The 22,483-nt window shown below is 46.2% G+C and overlaps 2 protein-coding genes across 2 annotated transcripts in view; one reads left to right on the top strand and one right to left on the bottom strand.

Annotated features, from left to right (window-relative positions):
- Positions 1-8,023, bottom strand: part of LOC142497986 (guanylate-binding protein 1-like) — a 57,154-nt gene extending 49,131 nt beyond the window's left edge. The window contains exon 1 of the mRNA XM_075606486.1: positions 7,793-8,023. The gene's annotated coding sequence lies outside the window, so the exon portion shown is untranslated. The remainder of the gene's footprint in view (positions 1-7,792) is intronic.
- The window catches only part of LOC142497992 (guanylate-binding protein 1-like), an 851,842-nt gene that overhangs the window by 453,572 nt on the left and 375,787 nt on the right, over positions 1-22,483 (top strand). The gene's annotated exons all lie outside the window — the stretch shown is intronic.

The following is a 22,483-nucleotide window of genomic DNA, read 5'->3' as shown; positions in this document are numbered from 1 at the left end:
CACACACACACACGTGCGCACACACACACACACACACACACACACACACTACTTTTCGAAATAAACCTAAGTTTCTATGAAAATTTAAGTTGTTTTTTTTTTGCGGCCCACCTAGACTTAAACCTTGTTGATTTGGCCCTTGTTAGCATTTGAGTTTGACATGCTTGGTTTAGATGATGTGATCAGGAAATGGCAACATTACACATGTCACTGTTCAGTTTATGAAAAGCTGCAGTTCAATAAATATCCTGCATGTGTGTATTTTGTAATAAATCACTTGTGTAGTAACCATAAATACTTGTAGCATGTTAATTTTTAAAGAAAACAACTTTGAAATAACAATTGTATTGTATTTGAACAAGCATGCTTGTTCCTCTTGTTCCTGTAGCAACCATTTACATTCCCCATATTTAAAGATGTCGCCAAACTTCGCCCATCAATACAAGGACAACGAATTCACCGGCAGCTATGCAGTTGTTAATTCAATTAGAGATTACACACAAACTATTGAAGTTAAAAAAATACAAAAAAACCCATTCATAAACAGGACATTGAATTGCAGCTTTAACTGATGCACGTGTAGCCCTCTTTCCCCCCCCTTAAGTGAGATTGGGGTGTGTAGGTGTATCTGACTACTTCTCAGTGTGGTGCTATACCTGTTGGCTCACAGGAGGGCTGAGCTTCCGCCACGGGGAACCTGGGGCATTTAAACTAGGGGTACTTACTTCCAACGATGCAGTGCCTCCACCTGCGATGGCTCCCACCAGAGGGGGAGTGGTTCCTCGCAGGACAATCACAATAATCGATACTGGGACTTTACTGAACATGCAAGAAAACAGATCACGGCAATATCATCATAACCTGTGTCCCTCTCTAGAGGAGACACTTACTGCGTCGCGCAGGACGCTTCCCCAACACTAGGTGATCCCACCCAGTGTCCCGAGAATTCCCACCCAATGTCCTGCACTCTAGTAGAGAACGTGGGTGACTGCGTAGTCACTAAGAACTACTAGGCCTGTTGGTGCACATATATATTGAATACCTTCCGAGCACTCCGATGCTCGGGTCCGCAACAATCTTCTCAAAGGGTCAGATGTGCGATGCATCCGTCTGATCCTATCCAGGTAATATTCTCCAGGACCCCAACGTGGGTCCAACCGCTTCACGGGAACAGGAACCCCTCACGGCAACAGCAACCGCCGCTATATCCCTATCTCGCTAACGGGCAGTAGCGTGACAGGAACCCTAACCTAGGGCCTGTCCCTGATGTACCGCAACCTGAGGTGACTTGGGGGAAACTCCTAGGGCCTGCGGGGTAATAACCTGCCCCACTCCCCTAACTCGTCCCAGTCCTGACTCTCACTGAACACTAACACTAGCAGCTACGCACTGCAAACGTCGGAACGCGTACAGCAACTTGCTGCACACTAGCACTATGCCTTCTTGTCATGCCTCACAGCACTGCCAGCCGTGATCCTGACAAGACAGCACACACACACGCACTAAGGGCAGCGTCCCTATCTGGGCCGTCCCTCAGCACTTACCCACTAACCTGGTGGGGAGTTGGGGCCTTACTTGGGATGTGGGGGACCTTACTCGATGCAGGAGCTGCACATGCTCTCTGCACCCTTCCTTCCCTCACAGCTCCCCAGCTCCAACTGCCGTTCTCAGCGCGCGAAATGTATCTTATTGCTCCCTCTAGAAATCCTTGGCCCTTATTGGCCACACGGAGGCACCTGATGTGCTTGCCCCTAAGCCTCATTTGAGTTGTAGTCCCGTGGAGGCATCAAATACATTGGGGCCGCGTGCGCGCCTTTCCTGCACCTGCGCTAACCCCTAATGGCCGCCGCAACCTCTCTTGAACAGTCCCTGCCCTTGCGCGACTCTCTAGGCTCTGTCCTGCGCATGCGCGACCTCTCTGGGGCTTTGGGGTTCTTTCTGCGCATGCGCGATCACTGCGCATGCGCGAGTAGCGGCAATGGCAGCCCCCGCTAACCGGGTGCACCGCCGGGACTCTCAGTGCTCCCTTCACTGGCCCCCACCTTCGCATTGTGTCGCCGGAGCTCCAGGGATGCGGAGCGCTCCCTGCACTGGCCCCCACCTTTGTGAACAGCCTGCGGGTCCGTCGCTGCCTCCGACGGCACCCGCGACCGCGCTGACACAAAGGAGAGGGGGTCTCTGGTGGTCTAGGGGCACCAATGCTACACTCTCCCCCTGGTTGAAAATCCAACGTACCCGCTTGAGGAACGACATCACACGGCATAAAAGTTATATAACCAAAATGCATTGCACAGAAAATACAACTTATCATTTCGACTATAAACATCTGATTACAATGCACTTCACACCATACTATACCCGAGACTAGCTGAGACCATTTGTGGCGTGCCCCTAACTGATCATGTGGGGGTACCTCACTTTGGCGTCCGTGAGCCACCCCCAGAAAAATCTCCTGTAGAGCACACTCTGGGGTGACAGTCACCGGTTCTGTACTACTTCCTCCCCCTGGTGGAAGGAATAGCACAGTGTCTCTTGGCCAGGCCTTTACCCGGCCATCCGCGGCAGGGATGCGGTAGACCCGGAGGCCAGGACCTTTCCCGCGGTCCACTACATGGTGAATGGAGCGCTCCTTGTTGGGCTTAAAGGAGGCATCTTCCCCTGAATCCTTCTCCACACAGTCTTTGTCCGCTCCAGCAATCCCTTTAACGGTGACATCTTCTGCGGACAGCATAACCTCTTCGTGCCGGCCCGTGTCTTGAAAAGGCCAAGCTTGGAGATTCCTCGCGCAGGAGTAAGTGTCGCTCCGGTCCGTTGTACCGGATTCCTTGATGAGGTCGGATTCGTTCCCTGGTCTGCAGAGATCTTCTGGGGGAGACACCTCCACCAGGACGCGATGACGGGGTGAGCCCATCGCCCGGGTGACCCTACCTTTGGAGTCACCAGGCTCCACGATCACCGGGGAGCTCACACCCGACACCACTGGGGCAGTCAACTTACCCCTGTCGTTGTTGCCAGGTACTGATCCCAAGCCTGGGACCGCTGGTACCTCGGTGGTAGGCCTGACTGGCCGTTGCAGGGCACACGGGCCCATATCACGGTCTGCATCAGCTGAGGTGGTTGGCTCGGTGACATCACTGGAGTGGTCCACCGGCAGGCGCATCACCACGAGCGGTTGGCCGCTGGAGTCACCAGACAAAGATGGGGGTATAAACATCTTACCCTGGGCTTCCGGAATCTGTGGTTCTGGTCTCGGTGGTTCCTGCTCGGGAACTGGGTCTGGAACCAACATCTGGGGTTCCGACATCTGGAGCTCCGCCTTCAGCGGCTCCGGCTCAGCGTCTGAAAAGTCCATTTGGTCACACGGCCCCTCCACTACCTCCATCGCTGAAGTGAAAGAATTAGTAGCGGCTTCACTGTATGCTTGAAGATAACAAGGCTTGCTCCCCCTGGTGGAATCTGAAGGAGGGGCACTTTCTACAAGGGAGTGGTGGCGGCTCTGTGCTGAGTCACTCACCGTGCAGGGGCGGGGTTCAGGTTTTCGCGCCCAACCCAGACAATAATCTGCAACAATTTCTTGCACAGTCCTGGTGCTCTCACGACTTGGCGGGAGCCGCCATCTTAGTTGTGACTCACTGCTAGAGAGAGATTCCATTTTAATCACAGTCTCTGCAATTACACTAGGGCTCTCTGTATAGATAGGGGGGTAGCCTTCTGGTTTTCCCGCCAATCCCGGACAGTTTTCTTCAACACAATTTAGTGCAGGCTTGCAGCCAGCAGCACGTGCGCTCCCCTGCTCTGGCGGGAGACGCCATTTGGCTGGGTCGGCGTAAACTAGGGGGTACCCCTCAGACGGGCCCCCGGGCATACACAGGGCGGACGGTGCCTCTGCCAGGCATATATCCGCAGTGGGGGTTGCTACAAAAAGTATCGATTTCCATGTGGACGTGGGATCGTGTTCTTCATCTAAGGAACATGCTTGCGGCCACCCAGAAATTTTACGCATATAGTACTGAACCACGACCGCGGGTGTATTTGCGGGAAGGCCTCCTAACGCCAACACCCGGCCAGGTTCCATACATTGCATCAAAGCCCAGGCAAGGACCTCGTGTCCGGACTTTACAAACATGGTGAGAAAAAAATGAGACTTGGACAATTTGGAAAAAAAATGGAACAGGGCACCCCAGGTCTGTCTCTCCGCAGCACCTCCAAATGTAGCCCTCTTTCCCCCCCCTTAAGTGAGATTGGGGTGTGTAGGTGTATCTGACTACTTCTCAGTGTGGTGCTATACCTGTTGGCTCACAGGAGGGCTGAGCTTCCGCCACGGGGAACCTGGGGCATTTATACTAGGGGTACTTACTTCCAACGATGCAGCGCCTCCACCTGCGATGGCTCCCACCAGAAGGGGAGTGGTTCATCGCAGGACAATCACAATAATCGATACTCACACATATATATATATTAACTAGGGACTTTACTGAACATGCAAGAAAACAGATCACGGCAATATCATCATAACCTGTGTCCCTCTCTAGAGGAGACACTTACTGCGTCGCGCAGGACGCTTCCCCAACACTAGGTGATCCCACCCAGTGTCCCGAGAATCCCCACCCAATGTCCCGCACTCTAGTAGAGAACGTGGGTGACTGCGCAGTCACTAAGAACTACTAGGCCTGTTGGTGCACATATATATTGAATACCTTCCGAGCACTCCGATGCTCGGGTCCGCAACAATCTTCTCAAAGGGTCAGACGTGCGATGCATCCGTCTGATCCTATCCAGGTAATATTCTCCAGGACCCCAACGTGGGTCCAACCGCTTCACGGGAACAGCAACCCCTCACGGCAACAGCAACCGCCGCTATATCCCTATCTCGCTAACGGGCAGTAGCGTGACAGGAACCCTAGCCTAGGGCCTGTCCCTGATGTACCGCAACCTGAGGTGACTTGGGGGAAACTCCTAGGGCCTGCGGGGTAATAACCTGCCCCACTCCCCTAACTCGTCCCAGTCCTGACTCTCACTGAACACTAACACTAGCAGCTACGCACTGCAAACTTCGGAACGCGTACAGCAACTTGCTGCACACTAGCACTATGCCTTCTTGTCAGGCCTCACAGCACTGCCAGTCGTGATCCTGACAAGACAGCACACACACACGCACTAAGGGCAGCGTCCCTATCTGGGCCGTCCCTCAGCACTTACCCACTAACCTGGTGGGGAGTTGTGGCCTTACTTGGGATGTGGGGGACCTTACTCGATGCAGGAGCTGCACATGCTCTCTGCACCCTTCCTTCCCTCACAGCTCCCCAGCTCCAACTGCCGTTCTCAGCGCGCGAAATGTATCTTATTGCTCCCTCTAGAAATCCTTGGCCCTTATTGGCCACTCGGAGGCACCTGATGTGCTTGCCCCTAAGCCTCATGTGAGTTGTAGTCCCGTGGAGGCTGCAAATACATTGGGGCCGCGTGCGTGCCTTTCCTGCGCCTGCGCCTGCGCTAACCCCTAATGGCCGCCGCAACCTCTCTTGAACAGTCCCTGCCCTCGCACGACTCTCTAGGCTCTGTCCTGCGCATGCGCGACCTCTCTGGGGCTTTGGGGTTCTTTCTGCGCATGTGCGATCACTGCGCATGCGCGAGTAGCGGCAATGGCAGCCCCCGCTAACCGGGTGCACCGCCGGGACTCTCAGTGCTCCCTGCACTGGCCCCCACCTTCGCATTGTGCCGCCGGAGCTCCAGGGATGCCGAGCGCTCCCTGCACTGGCCCCCACCTTTGTGAACAGCCTGCGGGTCCGTCGCTGCCTCCGAAGGCACCCGCGACCGCGCTGACACAAAGGAGAGGGGGTCTCTGGTGGTCTAGGGGCACCAATGCTACACACGTATAAAAAAAATAGCATAACAATATGTGCATTAACATTGGATGTACAGGAAAATAAAGAGGAGTACAGAATTACTCAGTCATTATGTTGATTTTAACATGTTCTTTTTTATTATATAGTGATTGCTGAGGACACGGATTCAGATGTGTCTGCATCACCACAACAACGTGTCAGAAGGGAGGATGCGATGATAGTCGATCCCACACATATTCCTGTCCCAGATGCGGAAGATTCCGGACCTGATTTAATTCCATTACAGGATACACAAAATCCCGAAAGTGATGACAATGGGGAGATGCAAGCAGGCCAGGGAGACCAGGTTTGTGCTGAAGCATTGTCAAATTGAACCAACCTAGAGGCCATGTTTATCAAAAACCAGGAAGATCGGGCAGACAGACAGGCTAAAACCAATGAGAAAATATATGAGACACTGGACAACAGTGTCCTAGGAAGCCAGAGGTCAACGAAGTCGTACGTGTAGCAGGGTTCAAGGGATACCAGAGAGCAGAGTAGTCCAGGGTAAGCAGGGGTCAAAGCCAGGGAAATCCAAAGTAGCACAGGAGCAGGTAATAACAGGAGCACAGAGGGAGCACAGCATAGGTCAGGTACACACAGGGAAACAGGAACTACCGCGATGGAGATGGAGCTGGCAGGATCAAGGCAAGGGTTAAGGGAGCGCGTGGGTATGCGGGACCTGCGGGGGACGTGCTGCGGCAAGGGGAGAGAGGTAGAAGGTGAAGGAGAGGAGTGGGAAGGAATAGAAAGGGTGACAGGAGATGGGAGAGAGGGACAAGGAGAGGAAGGAATCTCCTGAGTCGTCACAGTATGGGCCAGGTTGTGGCACATGTCCAGGCACAGCCCCAGCCACAGGCACAATTACAGCCACAAAGTGAGCCACACACCTAATCGGATGTACACCTACTATCAGATCTAGATCTAGTATCCGAGCCAGAGACCCAAAGCGAGCCAGAGACCCAAAGGGAGCCAGAGACCCAAAGCGAGCCACAGACCCAAAATGAGCCAGAGACCCAAAGAGAGCCAGAGACCCAAAGAGAGCCAGAGACCCAAAGCGAGCCACAAACCCAAAACGAGCCAGAGACCCAAAACGAGCCAGAGACCCAAAGAGAGCCAGATACCCAAAGCGAGCAACAGAGCCAAAGAGAGCCAGAGACCCAAAGAAAGCCATAGGCACAGCCAATGGTATAGCAGGATCCAATTGCGCAGGATCCTATGGCCCAGGCTATTCCCCTGGCCCAAATCCTAGCACTGGCACTGGCCCAACAATTGGCACTGGCTCAACCACTGTCCCAACCCCTGGCACTGGCTGAACCACTGTCCCAACCCCCGGCACTGGCTGAACCACTGGCACAACCCCCGGCACTGGCTGAAGCACTGGCACAACCCCCGGCACTGGCTGAACCACTGGCACAACCCCCAGCACTGGCTGAACCACTGGCACAACCCCCGGCACTGGCTGAACCACTGGCACAACCCCCGGCACTGGCTGAACCACTGGCACAACCCCCGGCACTGGCCCAGCATCCAACATCAAGAAGAAGGCAGCGAGCAACTAACCGTGGACGTGATCCCACACCAACGCCTCCCACACATTCATCCCAAAGATTATCCCCAAAAAATAGTAAATGTCTAATACTTCTTCCTCTAAGTGATCTTATTCAATTATTAGCATTCATTAATGTTCACCAAACATACTGAACAATGTGCAATCATCAAGTGTGTATGTAACATAATTCAGGTGCATACATATGAAAGACACAGCATATGATTTCTCATGTGTGAATAATCTATCTGCTTAATATATATATATATATATATATATATAAAAAATAAACAGATGGCACACACATATGTGGTAAAAAGGTGCTTGTCCCATACAGGTAATGTATAGATAGGTTCCTTACCGAGTAGATCCAGGATCCCAAGATCACGAGGCAAGAGGGAGACAGCACACTCATAGGTACAAAAAACAGCGTGTATTCAGTAGAAAAACCGGCACATAAACCCGACGTTTCGGTCCTTGACACAGGACCTTTCTCAAGGGAGTGCTAATACATAATGACACCTGACAAACATATATACCCACCACCCATTAACAAACAGATCCCTGATAGGCTAGACCATGATGTAAGACAGCTGTGAGCACTAGCTAATCAATTATGACATCATTTTTATGCACTCACTCAACATGTGTCTTGGGACTCCATGGTAACACTTCCCTTCCCGTCCCTTTCATTCTGTTATTTTCCCCTCCTTAACTATGGTTATCTGATGTTACAGTATGACACCTGTTCTATATTTATGCTTTTTAAACTCATGCTAGCCATGCATGCGTTATCATGCTTGCTTTATTTACATTGCGATTGAAGTTGCTGTTTGTGTCTTTTTGACGCTTTAATTAGTTATGATATGCGATGCTTTGCCCATGTGTTAGGTTGCCTATTTGAGCCAGCACTGTGTGCACATTGGTCGCTTGCGTCTTTAAGGATATTTCTCTATAGCTCATTGCAGTTACGTATGCTGTGCATGCGTGCCATTGTTGTTTGGCAGTGGTGGTTAACTGGTTGCGTTTGACGCCATCCGACATGGTGTTTCCCAGTGCTGACACCGGTATTTGAATGTTAGTCACTACAGCTGCTATTATGTATTGTTAGGATATAAACAAATCTACGTAAGTACACTGGCGACACACTTTATCGCAGTGCGGCCAGATCCGCAAGCCGGGAGATTTCCCGGCTTGCTAGTGGCCGCCCCTCGGCGTGCCGCGCGTCATAGACGCGCGGTCACGCGTCTTCGGGAGCCTGCGCCCCCTGCCCGAGGGAGCCCTGGTGTCCCGCGATCGCGGGACAGCGGCAGGGGGTTCCGGGGGACCCGGCGGACCCGGCAGCGGTAGGGAGAGCGCCCCGATCGGAGGGCGCTCTTCCGCTGCTTCGGCGCGCGCCCGTCACACTCGGGCGCGCGCCAGGCTACTGCTGCGGCACAGAACGGGCAAATGCTCGAATAAACTGTGCCGCAGCAGTACCAGCACTCACTGTCTAATAGCTAAATGATGAAAACAGTTGTAATGCAGAATAAACATTTAATAATAAAATGAACCAGAAATAAATCAAATGTGTTTGCAGAAACCAGTATCATAAATGGGCATGTCACAAAGTGAGGGGTGGGAGGGGGGGGGAAAGGAAAAGGGGAAAAAAACATGAAACACAAGGAATATACACAAAAAACGTAGAACGGAAAGTATGCTAGGGGGGCAACGTTTCGAGGGACTACCTCTTCATCAACGTTTCGAGGGACTACCTCTTCATCTGGCCCTTTCCCCCTGGTCCAAAAGGACCGAGAGGTACTTCCCTAAGCCTCCCTTCCCCTATACCTGGTCAAATCAGACACCCCTGAAAATAGATATCAAACATCTAGTGTAGGCTAAATACAGCTAAACAGCTAATAGCAGGGCAGCTAGAATCCACTAATGGTACAGTAAAAGCTGAACACAGCTTGCAAGAAAGCAGCTTGCAAATGAGCATCAGGAGTCCACACAGTCAGTGAAAGGTTAATGAGAAAAGTAAATGAAGTGATCAAATCTCAGTGGCTCTGCTCCTTCAGCTGCTCCTTCAGCTGCTCGTGTGGAGTGCTGAGGGATGAGCTGTTCAGCTTTTACTGTACCATTAGTGGATTCTAGCTGCCCTGCTATTAGCTGTTTAGCTGTATTTAGCCTACACTAGATGTTTGCTATCTATTTTCAGGGGTGTCTGATTTGACCAGGTATAGGGGAAGGGAGGCTTAGGGAAGTACCTCTCTGTCCTTTTGGACCAGGGGGAATGGGCCAGATGAAGAGGTAGTCCCTCGAAACGTTGATGAAGAGGTAGTCCCTCGAAACGTTGCCCCCCTAGCATACTTTCCGTTCTACGTTTTTTGTGTATATTCCTTGTGTTTCATGTTTTTTCCCTTTTTCCTTTACCCCCCCCCCCCCCACCCCTCACTTTGTGACATGCCCATTTATGATACTGGTTTCTGCAAACACATTTGATTTATTTCTGGTTCATTTTATTATTAAATGTTTATTCTGCATTACAACTGTTTTCATCATTTAGCTATTAGACAGTGAGTGCTGGTACTTACGTAGATTTGTTTGTACTATACAGGGGAATAAGGGTCCCCTTTTGTTCCGTGCACCCTGCAATTGCATATATTTAACACTATCAGAGTGCTGTCTATCGTCCCCTTTTACCTATTGTTAGGATATGTTCCACAGATATGCTCTGTTGACTTTTTGTGCAAACTAACATACGCATTGAATGCTTGTGCCTTTTAGGTATTCCCCTTATTTTAGTTGCGATGTACATTGCGCACGCGCGCCACTGCTACCTAAGGCAGTAATGATCAGCATGATACGTGAGACGCCATCTGAGACCACTGTCGTTCAGTGCTGATGTCATAATTGATTAGCTAGTGCTCACAGCTGTCTTACATTATGGTCTAGCCTATCAGGGATCTGTTTGTTAATGGGTGGTGGGTATATATGTTTGTCAGGTGTCATTATGTATTAGCACTCCCTTGAGAAAGGTCCTGTGTCAAGGACCGAAACGTTGGGTTTATGTGCCGGTTTTTCTACTGAATACACGCTGTTTTTTGTACCTTTGAGTGTGCTGTCTCCTTCTTGCCTCGTGATCTTGGGATCCTGGATCTACTCGGTAAGTAACCTATCTATATCTCTATATATATATATATCTATATCTCTATATATTGTGACAGAAACCAGGGGATGGTAATAAATTCCGTATATAGGGCTCCCAGGATACTAGACAGTTTCTATCCTGTTTGGCCTGGGAGTGCAGCCTTATAATACATACACTCCATCCCACAGTTTGGCAAGCGCTGGAACTGAGGGATGAGAGATCCAGACCAGAGTTTGTCTGCTGCCTGATTTCTGTCACCTGTCATGCTAATTAGGAATCAGGTATGAAAGACTGATTTCCTGTTTGCTCTGGTCTCTCCACAAGAGCCAGGAGGCTGGAAGGCTGCTGAACTACAGAGGGGAGAAGCCTCTTCCCCAAACAGGTTCAATCTTTCTGTTCATTTGTGTAAGACTGCAAAAGTACCTTGTTTTGTTGTTGGGAGTGGAAAAGCCACTTCCAACCCTGAGTCAGGGATATCTAAGTTAAGTTATCGCTCAGGTGAGCAGCTTTTGTTTTGATCTGTTTTCTGTTGTATGCACTGTGGCAGTCTCAGTACCTGGGACTGAATAAACCAGGCATAGCCTGTTTAAAGGAACAGTACGTGACGCCTCATCATTTAACCTACCCTAAAAGACCGTGTTCTAAACAGTCCCGGACAAACGACGGAGCCCCGGAGTAAGCCGTTTGTCACATATGGTGGAGAATGCGGGCAGAGCACTAGGGGGTCTGCGGGTTGAAGAACTTTGAAAGAAAAAAAAAAAAAGTTTTTTTCATCCTCTGCAAACAAGATGGAAGACGTGGTGGGTGCGCTGGTACGCAATGTCGCTGCCCAGAAAGACGCGAATGAAACCCAGCAACAGCTGTTAATAGCCCAGCAAGAAACTAATGCAAACCAGCAGCAGACGAATGCAGCCCAGCAACAGCTGCTAATAGCCCAGCAAGAGATTAATGCCAACCAGCAACAGGCGAATGCCAACCAGCAACAGGCGAATGCAAACCAGCAACAGACGAATGAAGCCCTGCAAAATGCGAATGCAAACCAGCAAGAGACAAACCGCTTGCTGAGAGAGGAGCAACAGCGGTTCGCTCAGGGCTTACAGCAGGAACTCGAGATCCTGAGGGGGACTATCAGTAACCTTCCACTGGCAGCGGCAGCCCCAGTTCCGAAAATGACCAGGGCAAGCCACTACCTTCAGAAGATGGGACCCTCGGATGATGTGGAAGCCTATCTTCTCACGTTTGAACGCACGGCACAGAGAGAGGGATGGCCAGAAGCTGAGTGGGCTGGTCTAATCGCACCCTTCCTAAGCGGCGAACCCCAGAAGGCTTACTTTGATCTAGAGCCAGCCGAAGCAAACGTCTATGCAAAATTGAAGTTCGAGATCCTCGCCCGCCTCGGCGTAACCACGGCTGTTCGCGCCCAAAGGTTTCACGCATGGTCCTTCACGATGGATAAAGCCACCCGAAGCCAGATGTATGACCTCATCCACCTCGCCCGGAAGTGGCTACAACCCGAGATCAACTCAGCCAGCCACATCGTGGAACGGTTGGTCATGGACCAGTTCTTGAGGAAACTTCCCTCTGCCTTACGCCGTTGGGTCAGTCGGAGTGACCCCCACAATGCGGATGAGCTTGTGGCCCTCGTAGAAAGGTACAATGCAGCAGAAGAGCACCCGCAACCCACAGTCGTGGAGCAACCCCACTACCCGAGGTTCCAGGACTCTTCCAGAGACGGTAAAAGGGTACCGGGGTTAAGGGGCGCTGAAGAGCGGCGACCCCCTTCATGCAGCACAAGCAACAGTGGTTCGCACACTAAGGGCAATAGCCAACATGGGGAGCCGGGAAAAGGCTCTAAGTGGGACACAGACTATGTACCTAAATGTGTAAATTGTCATGAGAGGGGCCACACAGCAAAAATCTGCCCACTAAATGATGAGCCCATGCAATGCAACAGCGTGGAACCTTATTCGCTGTTGTCCCAATGTATGGGCCCTAGCCCAGAGGACCCCTTGAATAACCATCTGTGGGCATTTGTAAAGGTTAATGGTAAGAGGGTTCGGGCACTTCTTGACTCTGGGAGCATGGTCACACTAGTGTCCGAATACCTCTTGCCCATTAAGAAGAAACAGAGAAACAGTTCACAAAGAGTGGCAATTTGTTGTATACATGGGGATAATCATGAATATTCCACTGTTGATGTTTTTTTTGAAACAGAGTTTGGTTCTTTAGATTTCAAGGTGGGTATTGTACCCAAACTGGCACATGATGTGTTAATAGGGACCGACTTTCCCCATTTTCTAAAAATGTGGTCCCCCGCTCAGAATAGCGCCCAGAGTTCAATAGCGGACCATAACGAAGTATTAGAAGAAACAAATCCTTTCCCTTTTTCAGAAATGGAGGTTGACGAGGGCCCAAATAAGAAGGGGGAAAAGGAGGAGTGCTGTAAAATTCCCTTCCCCATCACTACTTTGGTAGGGAATACCCCAAATCAAGATGTTGAGCAGACACTTACCACCCCAGAACCGGATAAGACCCTCGCTGACCTAGAGGTCAGTCCTGGGAGTTTTAAGAAGGCCCAGTGGGAGGACCCCACATTAGCGGTAGCAAGGGGAAATATACGGGACCAGAATAGTACTCCTGGCCAACCAGATAGGTCACTTGCTTACCCCTACTTCGAGGTAGAGAACGACCTAGTATATCGGGTTGATAAAAGGAAATCAGTTACAACTAAACAATTGTTGGTACCACGGACATTCCGTAACGTAGTATTACACCTCGCACATAGTCATCCATTGGGGGGACACCTAGGGGTGGAAAAGACAAAAGAAAAGGTTCTCCGAAGCTTCTATTGGCCTGGGGTTCTGGCAGAAATTACGAATTATTGTTCCTCATGCCCAGAATGTCAGATCACCGCCCCGTTCAAGGCGTACCGCAGCCCATTGGTACCCCTTCCCATAATAGAGGTACCATTTGACCGGATTGCTATGGATCTAGTAGGACCCCTAATAAAGTCTGCTAGGGGACATCAGCATATATTGGTAATATTAGATTATGCCACCCGATATCCGGAGGCAGTTCCCCTACGTAGCACCTCAGCTAAAAACATAGCAAAAGAGTTAGTAGTTCTGTTTTCCCGGGTCGGGATTCCTAAAGAGATTCTATCTGACCAGGGAACACCATTTATGTCCCAAGTAACGAAAGAGCTATGTAAACTCCTAAAAATCAAGCATCTCAGAACCTCAGTCTATCATCCACAAACAGATGGTTTAGTGGAAAGGTTCAATAAAACCTTAAAGAGCATGTTACGCCGGGCGGTTGATAAAGATGGGAAAAACTGGGATTGTTTGTTACCGTACCTGTTATTTGCCATTAGGGAAGTTCCCCAATCATCCACAGGCTTCTCCCCGTTTGAACTATTGTATGGCCGACACCCAAGGGGCTTACTGGATATAGCCAAAGAGACTTGGGAACACGAGGTTACCCCTTACAGAAGTGTAATAGAGCATGTTGCCCAGATGCAGGACCGCATTGCTGCAGTCCTACCCATAGTGAGGGAACACATGGAGAAAGCTCAAGAAGCACAGAGGAATACATATAATAAGGGTGCTAGGGTCAGAATTTTTTCTCCAGGTGATAGGGTACTAGTTCTGGTTCCCACCGTGGAGAGTAAATTCCTTGCTAAATGGCATGGGCCATATGAGGTCTTGGAAAGAGTGGGAGAAGTAAATTATAAGGTAAGACAGCCAGGTAGGAGGAAACCTGAGCAAATATACCATATAAACCTACTCAAGCCCTGGAAAGATAGAGAAGTCTTGTTAACCCTAGTACCCCCAGGTCCGTCAGAGAATCAAGAAACTGACCCAGAGGTTAGCATAGCTGAAACCCTGTCTGTTCATCAGAAACGAGAGGTTCAGAATTTAGTGAGAAGAAACAAAGAAATCTTCTCTATACGGCCAGGTCGAACTAGCGTAATTGAACATGACCTAGTCTCTGAACCGGGGGTCCGAGTTAACCTTAAACCGTACCGAATCCCAGAGGCCGAAAGAAAGGCTATAAGTTTAGAGGTTAAAAAAATGCTAAAACTAGGTGTAATTGAGGAATCCCAAAGTGGGTGGAACAGCCCTATAGTCTTAGTCCCAAAGCCAGATGGTACAACAAGGTTTTGTAATGACTACCGGAAACTAAACGCGGTGTCAAAATTTGATACTTATCCTATGCCCAGGGTAGATGAACTTGTAGAGAGACTGGGCAAAGCCCGATATCTCACAACCCTAGACCTAACAAAAGGGTACTGGCAGGTTCCCCTCACAGAAAGGGCAAAAGAAAAGACAGCCTTCTCAACCCCAGACGGCCTCTTTCAGTATAAGGTGTTGCCTTTTGGCTTACATGGAGCTCCCGCCACATTCCAAAGAATGATGGATAAAATTTTAAAACCACATGCTCGGTATGCTGCCGCCTACCTGGATGATGTGGTAATCCATAGTGAAGATTGGCAATCCCACCTTCCAAAGGTCCAAGCTGTGCTTGACGCAGTCCGGTCTGCTGGACTAACTGCTAACCCCGCTAAATGCACTATTGGTCTGGAGGAGGCCAAGTATCTGGGATATTCTATTGGCAGAGGTTTACTCAAACCCCAAACACTCAAAGTGGAGGCGATACAAAATTGGCCAAGGCCAGTTACAAAAAAACAAGTAAGGACCTTTTTGGGGTTAATTGGGTACTATAGAAGGTTTATTCCCAATTTTGCAACTAAGGCAACCCCACTAACTGACCTCACAAAAGCAAGAGGACCGCTAATGGTAAAGTGGTCCCCCGAAACCGAACAGGCCTTTAGAAGCCTGAAAGAAGCTCTCTGTGCCCAACCAGTGTTGGTCACACCTGACTTCTCCAAAGAGTTCGTAGTCCAAACCGACGCATCTGAGGTAGGGCTGGGGGCGGTACTCTCCCAGGAGTCTCAAGGTGAGGAGCACCCCATCCTTTATTTAAGTAGGAAACTAAATCCCCAGGAGAAAAATTACTCCATAGTAGAGAAAGAGTGTCTCGCAATAAAGTGGGCTGTAGAGACGCTCAAATACTATCTGTTGGGGAGAAAATTCCGGTTGGTCACAGATCATGCACCCCTTACCTGGATGTGTCAAAACAGGGAAAAGAATGCTAGAGTGACCAGGTGGTTCCTAAGCCTACAACCCTTTAAATTTTCTGTGGAACACAGGTCAGGGCACAAACATGGCAATGCTGACGGGTTGTCAAGGATGCACTCCCTAATATCCATGGTCGCTCATCCCTCGAGGTCTGAGCTGGGGGGGAGGATATGTGACAGAAACCAGGGGATGGTAATAAATTCCGTATATAGGGCTCCCAGGATACTAGACAGTTTCTATCCTGTTTGGCCTGGGAGTGCAGCCTTATAATACATACACTCCATCCCACAGTTTGGCAAGCGCTGGAACTGAGGGATGAGAGATCCAGACCAGAGTTTGTCTGCTGCCTGATTTCTGTCACCTGTCATGCTAATTAGGAATCAGGTATGAAAGACTGATTTCCTGTTTGCTCTGGTCTCTCCACAAGAGCCAGGAGGCTGGAAGGCTGCTGAACTACAGAGGGGAGAAGCCTCTTCCCCAAACAGGTTCAATCTTTCTGTTCATTTGTGTAAGACTGCAAAAGTACCTTGTTTTGTTGTTGGGAGTGGAAAAGCCACTTCCAACCCTGAGTCAGGGATATCTAAGTTAAGTTATCGCTCAGGTGAGCAGCTTTTGTTTTGATCTGTTTTCTGTTGTATGCACTGTGGCAGTCTCAGTACCTGGGACTGAATAAACCAGGCATAGCCTGTTTAAAGGAACAGTACGTGACGCCTCATCATTTAACCTACCCTAAAAGACCGTGTTCTAAACAGTCCCGGACAAACGACGGAGCCCCGGAGTAAGCCGTTTGTCACAATATATATATATATTTTTTTAACAGAAAAATAACTGAAAAAATCTTGGATCTACTCGGTAAGGAACCTATCTATATATATATATATATATATATATATATATATATATATAGATATAGATATAGATATAGATATAGATATAGATATAGATATAGATATAGATATAGATAGGTTCCTTACCGAGTAGATCCAAGATTTTTTCAGTTATTTTTCTGTTAAAAATAGGTTTAGACTTTGCATTTATTTTTTGATTGTTGATGCGGTATTCATTTTTGTGTATGTTATATATATACATCTCAAACGGCATGTATTTTCAGGGAATGGAGTACAGTAACCAAAACTATCCCTTAATTTAATGTTCTTACAAACTATCAATACTTTCATTATGTGCCCAACACTGTACAAGATCATATATATATATATATAACATACACAAAAATGAATACCGCATCAACAACCAAAAAATAAATGCAATGTCTAAACCTATTTTTAACAGAAAAATAACTGAAAAAATGGCAGAAAAATTATCTGCTAAGCGGTGATAAAGAAATAAAATAGATATATAAACACAGAAAAAGAAACCTCTAAAAAGCACTCAGACAAATTATGCAAACTAATAATAGTAATTTATTAAATCAAAATAAGATGAAAAACAAAAAACAGCTGACTGAAACCCTGCCTGACTGAACAAAATAAATGTAAATAGGACAATGAATAAAATATATATAAACAACCCCAAGAAAAACATAAACTACCATAAAAAAAACCTCAAAACATGAAACCACTATGGGGACAAAGTACCCATAAGTGATCCACAACCGGCCAGTCGTATAAAAGAGATAATGAACAAAAAACCAATAGAGGAAAATAAATAATAAACCTCTAAAGAAAATAAATAAACAGAAAGTGGTAGAATATATCAGGCATACTATACTAGTGTTTCATGTTTTGAGGTTTTGATCATATTATGGTTTTTTTTTTATGGTAGTTTAATTTTTCTTGGGGTTGTTTATATATATTTTTTTCATTGTCCTATTTAAATTTATTTTGTTCAGTCAGGCAGGGTTTCAGTCAGCTGTTTTTTGTTTTTCATCTTATTTTGATTTAATAAATTACTATTATTATTTTGCATAATTTGTCTGAGTGTTTTTTAGAGGTTTCTTTTTCTGTGTATATATATATATATATATATATATATATATATATATATATATATATATATATATATATATATATATATATATATATATATATATATATACTGAGTTAAGTTATGGTGAGTAAAAAAAGTGACAAAAACCCTCCAAAGCAAAGCAAATATGCAAATGTAAATACAACTGTATGCTGTGTGCTAGGTGATAATGGGGAAAGGCGGGGTTGCAGACCTGCCTAAGACATGCAGATGAGCATAAAGTTGTATTTACATTTGTGTATATGTATATGTATATATATATATAATTCGTATTAACGTAGCAAAATCATCATTATAATACTTGTACATTTGAACATGTTCTTTCCAAAAAATATTCTATCCAATGTGTGTTTCTGAGTTTTGCTACTGAATCATGTATAATACGCAAGCACAAATTTCATAAGATACAGAACACCTGTATGTGGGAGAAGAATACTGTACATGGACACTTCTTCTTTTGTATAATGATCTTGTACAGTGTTGTGCACATAATGAAAGTTTTGATACTTTGTAAGAACATTAAATTAAGGGATAGTTTTGGTTACTGTACTCCATTCCCTGAAAATACATGCCGTTTGAGATGTGTTCTACGGAAAAGCCTCCGTTTTCTTACGCCAATCTAATATATAGCGCCATTGAAAATGAAATCAACAAAAAAGCTACGGTCTCACAGATCTATCAATATCTTACGGATAACTACCCTTATTATCAAAATCATCCGCAAATTAAGTCTGGAAAAATTCGATCCGCCGCACTTTATCAACCAATGCTTCTTTTATTCGAAACCCACCATCCGGCGGAAACAGGGGTGGCTGTTGGTCAGTTCATGAATCCGGTATGGGCACTGTATGTCTACGAATGGAAATGTCAAAAGACAGACAATTGTCAGACACAACTACCATGATATAGGTGCCCGCAGTGGTGCCTTAAAGGTTCAGCAGAATTTCTATTTTCAACCGGAGTTGGCCTACCAATACCAGAACCATAACGGAGCAAGTGATTACGATAACATGCATAATACCGACTTTGCTCGAACAGATGAAATGACACAAACTTACTACTGTATCTGTATCTGCCTCCGTACATTGTACAAGATTCAAACTGTTATGGAGTAAGCTACAACCATACACAGCTGAACCCCCAGAACAACGAATTGATTGACTACAGCGGCTACTTCGCAAACTCCCCTTCCGTGCCTGCACCGAATATCAATGCGATATAATGCAGGTAACTATAGTGGAAATTGTTAATACACTGTGTGAATCTTTTCTTCCGGAATGACAGGCATATGCGTTGGATTCATGACGCATGCGCGTACCATACAGCAAAAAAGTGTTACTTTGTGTAAATTAACGTGTCTCTTTTACCTTTTCGGCTTCTTCTGATAATATAATAGAGATCACTCTGTGAGGATGACAATATGCCGGAACCCTGTTCTGTAAAAAGGTAAGATCCAGTTAACGATATACGTGCCAATATTTTGAACCATGCTGTGCAATGGTGGGTGAAATCAGAGATATTCATGCGCAGCCCTCAAATGTCAGTCGACTACGTGTACGCCCCTCTGTAAAAAGAAAACCATTTTCAACATTAAAAATATTTTATATGTGCAGAAATGCAGTACATATCTTCCTAATTTGTGTACTTTGCATATGGCTACATAATAATGTTATGTGCCTGGTGAATCTGGGTTAGTCACTTATAGAAATGGCAGGGAAAGCAGCAGTTTACATGAAATTATGTCACATTATGCAGACTATTTAATGTTGTTTAGCATTCTGTATCTTGTCCAGGGTGGGAAGGGAGCGACGATATCAGGGATACACCGAAAAAATAAAAACATATAATAGTGCAATAGGTCTAAACAGCTTGGATAGCTAAAAAAACTTGGCTCCTTTAAAATGCCTACTTACAGCAGGTCAGATAAAAAACAGCATTGTCTACACCCGTGGTAGGAATGGATCTTGGTCTTCTAAAACAGGACAGGTTTTCAGCAAGGAGTAAGCTCGGATCAGCTCTCAGATGGGTGATGGTGTTAGGTGGATGTCATGCAAAATAAGGGTAGACCATAGTACAGATCGATATAAAATTTATATTGGAAAAAACAATAAAAGCATAGGAATCGTACTCACAATAAGTACATTAGACATGTACATATAACGGTATCTTTGAGGCAAGGAGGTGCCGGACCCGTGTGGTACAACTCAGCTGCTCTTCTCCACTACTCGCATAAGACCGTGTGGAAGCTGGCGTCTGACGTCACATCCGGTACAGCGGTGACGGCGTCCGGTCCGGTCGAGAAGATTTGGAGGCGGGCAGTGAGGGAACTCGGCACTTCAGGAGCCTTCAGTTCAAAGGCAGCTGCAACTGTGTCTGGCTCTCTCTATACTGTTTGCTCGGCTCCCCACGCTTCTGTCAGCGAAACGCGCAGAGCCAAAATACCAAGCATATACAAACAAAATACTTAGCAAAGCATCGTAAGAGCGTTGGATAAGCCATTCGTTATAAAACGAGGACTGCCTGTACAAGCATAAGTCTAATTTTACATGGTTGATTATGAATATATACAGTGGTCGACAAATCACTGAAAAATCTACTCGCCGAACAAAAAAATCTACTCGCCACTTAGTACCACACGTGTGCTGCTTGGGCCAATAGGAGCTCGCCACGATGTTAAATCCACTCGCCCGGGGCGTGCAAATGTATAGGTTTGTCGAACACTGTCATATGTCAATATGGTTAATAATGTGTTTTAACATAAATACTTTGGTTTCATGCAGTAAGCATTTATTTTGAAGATGTAGCGTAATTTTGTATAACGGAATGCTTCACGTGTAGTACATAGGTACAGTATAAAAACCGTGTGTTTAGATGCATCATTAAGTTTGTATGTAACCGATAACTTTATTACATTAATATTTTATATCTACTTCTTTAACAGATGTTCACATCTCCGTTCCAGACTGAAGATAATGTGAATGCGTGTATCCAAAGACCGAGCAACTGAGAGCTTTCCCATCATGGCCACATGCCAAACACATCACATGGCCACTCATGCTATGATGCCTCAAACTGAACATGCACACTTTTATATATCGTAGCTAATCATAGATTATATAATTTGCTTCGCAAAATGAATATAGATGTTAGGGCATTTGAGACTAAGTTGAAATGTGTGTAAACATTACAATAAACGTTGACATTACATCTTGTCTTAGTGCTCCATTTTTACCAATGTCATGCTGATGACACTGACATCACTCAAATAATACAATCAATTTTTTCCTATGTCGTCTGAAGAAACACACATATAGTTCTAGTGAAACTAATGTATTGTTAAAAGTTCTATATGACTAATTGTACGAAGCATTTATATGAAAGATTCATATAGAAATGTGTGGATTTAAATGAAAAATATTACTTATGATAGGGATACATGCCAGGTTACTGATAGAAGATATCAACATCTCATCTGCTCATACTCCTGCAGACACTCCAATTATGTATGTAGTAATAGTTACATAAGTGCCAATAATAATATTAAGGAATGTGAAGCATAACAATTGTCTAAATATTTAAGAACACCATTAATTGTTTCGAAGTTAATCATGATGTTGAAAGTATTATCAAAAAATTAGATATAATCATTTCCAGTAGTTAAGTTGTAAGATAACACTATGCATAGTACTCAATATAGCATTATCTCTTCACTTAATACCCAACATTCTGCATTTAACGATGCACACATTGTATAGGTGGGGTGAAACATGATTAATACGAGAAGAAATGTGTGAAACATTCACATACCGTTGTCAGACGAAGTTCTGATCATTCACTACAAAATGTGCAGTTCTTTGGAGAGAGCAGGATCCTAAGATTACATACACACAATGCAATATAAGACACATCACGAGATGATTACAGATTCGATTATATGTGTTAAAAAATCTTACATGTGAAAAAATTCTCTATTAACGTCCGGCGAGTCTCCACCCCACTGGCTGTGTGGTCCCTAACCCCTGCAGGAGGCACGGGAGGATCCTCCTCTAAATCCTCCAAATGTTGCTTTGAAGATTGTGACGTAGGGCAATATTGTGCAGAATGCAACAACAAATCACTGTCACCAACCTTCGCTGGCGAATACTGGAGCGCACCACCAGATCTATCAAGACACCTAAAATGACTTTTCAACACTCCAAATGTCCTCTCGATCACCGAGCGTGTGGATATGTGTGTGGCATTATATCGTTCCTCTGCAGGGATTTGAGTATTACCCAGTGGGGTCAGAAGCCAAGGCCGGCTTCCATATCCTGAGTTGCCTATAAGACAGTCAAATGACATAAAGATTAATATATGTAACAATATTCAAAACATTGTGTATTGACATTTCCTAATACATGAGAGTGAATAATATACAACACATGCCCTAACAATGAAATCCTCCTTATCTAAGATGACGCTGCATGACATGGATTAGATATAGAAGTTCAGAAAAGTTAAGTATTTGTGGTTACTTACAATATTAGCAACACACAATGAAACATAAAACCATACATTAAATGTAGTTGTAAGTGCAGTTTCTGTAACATTGACTGACCCAATAGCCAAGTGTCCTGGAATTCCCCCGCTTCAAATTTACGGAAGACTAATGAGTTCTTCAGAATATGGGAATCGTGGCAGGCACCTGAGAAGTGGTCTACCACACTCAGAATTTTCATGTATGCGTCACATACGACCTGCACATTGAGCGAGTGGTAATGTTTCCTGTTCCGGAAATCCCTCTCCTCTTCACTTA

Source organism: Ascaphus truei, chromosome 6, assembly GCF_040206685.1.
Source record: "Ascaphus truei isolate aAscTru1 chromosome 6, aAscTru1.hap1, whole genome shotgun sequence".
Taxonomy (NCBI): domain Eukaryota; kingdom Metazoa; phylum Chordata; class Amphibia; order Anura; family Ascaphidae; genus Ascaphus; species Ascaphus truei.
The sequence above is the reverse complement of the archived record's forward strand: the minus strand, read 5'-3'. Positions and strand labels throughout refer to the sequence as shown.